This window comes from Petaurus breviceps, unplaced genomic scaffold, assembly GCF_028583685.1.
Source record: "Petaurus breviceps papuanus isolate PSGF00001 unplaced genomic scaffold, PetGlider_PUasm1.0 189, whole genome shotgun sequence".
NCBI classification, from domain to species: Eukaryota; Metazoa; Chordata; class Mammalia; order Diprotodontia; family Petauridae; genus Petaurus; species Petaurus breviceps.
Window position 1 is genome coordinate 43,565,920 of NW_027185809.1, and position 2,433 is coordinate 43,568,352.

A 2,433-nucleotide genomic window follows, 5' to 3' on the forward strand; every position below is an offset into this window, starting at 1 on the left:
AATATTTTGGAAGAAAGTGAAAGGGAGAGATAGATTAGAGTAAATTATCTCATATAAAAGAGGCAAAAGAAAACTGTTATAATGGAGAGGAATAGCAGGAAGGTGAAAGATAATGGGTCAACCTTACTCTCATTGAATTTGGCTTAAGAAGGAAATAACATAAGTATTCAGTTGGATATCTTACCCTACAGGAAAGCAGGGGGGAAGGGGAGCAAAAGATAAGTTAATGGAAGGGAGGGCAGATTCAGGGAGAGAGTAGTTAGAAGCAAACACTTTTGAAACTGGACAGAGTCAAAGTAGAAAATAGAATAAGTGGGGGCCAGGATTGGATGGACAGAAATACAGTTAGTCTTTCACAATGTAACTTTATGGAAATGTTTTGTGTAACTACACATGTAAAATCTATGTTGAATTGCTTGTCTTCCCAGTGAGGGAGGGTGATAAGGGAAGAAGGTAAAGACTCTGGAACTCAAAGTTAAAAAAATGTATATATATTAATGCATGGTACATGCAACTGGGCAATAAGATATACAGCCACTGGGGTATACGAATACATTTTGCCCTACTAGAAAGTTGGCGGGGAGGGGGGGGCTGCTTGGGGGAGGATATAAGAGATAACGGATTGGGGGAAGGGGCATTCAGTAGCCTCACTATTTTGGGGTGGGTGTAGGGGAGAGATGGGGAGAAAAATTGTTACTCAAAATCTTGTGTAAATTGATGTTCAAAACTAAAATTAAATTAATAAATTGAAAAAACAAGAAATTCAAAACAAGAACCAAAGAATACTATCAATGAGACAGCATTCCAAAATTTAGGGGAAACAGACAAAGAAATAGAGGAAAATTTATTTCTCTAAATCCTTACATCAAAAAAATTGAAAAAAGCATAGATTAATGATTTGGGTATGCAAATAAAAAATATGACAACCTAGAAAAAGAACAAATTCAAAATCCCATACTGAGCACCAAATTAGTAATACCAAAAATCAATGAAGAGGTTAAGATTAAAAGAAAAGAAAGAAAGAACGTAGGAAAAAAAAATCCTTTTAAAATGATTTCTTCATTTACTTTCAGTTTACATTCAATTCCATTATCCCTTGAGTTCCAAATTTTCTCCCCCTCCCTATCTTCCCTCTGCCTCCATGGTGACATGCAATCTGAGATATGTTCTATAAATACCTTTGCATTAAACATTAGTCAAGTTGTAAAGAAGTGTTATAACCAATGGAGTAAACAACAAGAAAGAAGGGGGAAAAATGGAACACAAAAGAGAGAGCACAAGTAGTTTGCTTCAATTTGCATTCAGACTGTATAGTTCCCCCCCTGTACTGTAATTGCCAAGGAAAGGCAACTTCCCAAGGTTCAAAATACCAGTATAGGTGCTTTCCATTTTATTCAGTGACAAACCAAGAACAGAGAAGGTCAAAACATGACATCATTCAAAATACAGCATTTACTTAGGGTGATTAAATAATCTCCAAGTACTACCCCACCCCAGGACTTTCCAATCATTCAATCAATTACAAAGTCCCTGTTCTAAATACTTCTCCACCCCTAGGCTATACCTTCATTTAGTCCACCACAAAGTCCCTCTTCTCAAATGGAGATTAGTTTCCAAACATAAGGTCAAAAGTTCCCCACCCCTGGATCACAATTGAATCTACCCCAGAGTTACATCAAGTTTAAGCACAGCACTTAATACCCAAATGGAGATCTTTTCTTCATCTTGACAGGAGGCAAGTTCTCAGCAATCTTAGTTCCTGGGGAGACAAGGCTTAGCAAGGCCACAAGATACATTGCCAGTCCCTTCATGAATTCATCCTCTGTCTGTAGAACAGTCCTAGAACCCCTGAAAACATTAGCAAAACCCTCTCCCAGGATTTCTGTAAACATACAACAAGAAAATCCTTCTTCAGGGCTTCTGAACCAACCGAAAGGTTCCCAGACCCCTGCAACAACAGCACTGTCCTTCACCAGTGGACAGTATTCATTCTGTCTGCAGGACAGTCTCCAGACCCCTGCAACAACAGCACTGTCCTTCACCAGTGGACAGTATTCACTCTCTGTCTGCAGGACAGTCTCAGGGCTTCTTAACCAAAAGCCAGGTTCCAGGACTTCTTCAACAACAGGACTGTCTTTCACTAGTGGACAAATCTGGCAAAAGAACATCAAAACAGACAGACAAAGTACCAGCAAAACAGCCCTGTCTCCTCAGTCCTTGGCAGCTCAGGGGGCAGGTCTCAAAAGTCCAGGGCAATTCAAAGCGGCCACCAGCAATTCTCTTAGTCTCTCTCTCTCCACGAGGTGCTGTTTCCAAAAAAAGTTTCTTCTGCCTCTCTCTTGTCTCTCCAAATCTACGTCACCAGCTCCTCCCAGTTCAGGACTCTCTTTTCACATCAACAAGTCCATCCCACAGGTGGGATTAACAAGCTCT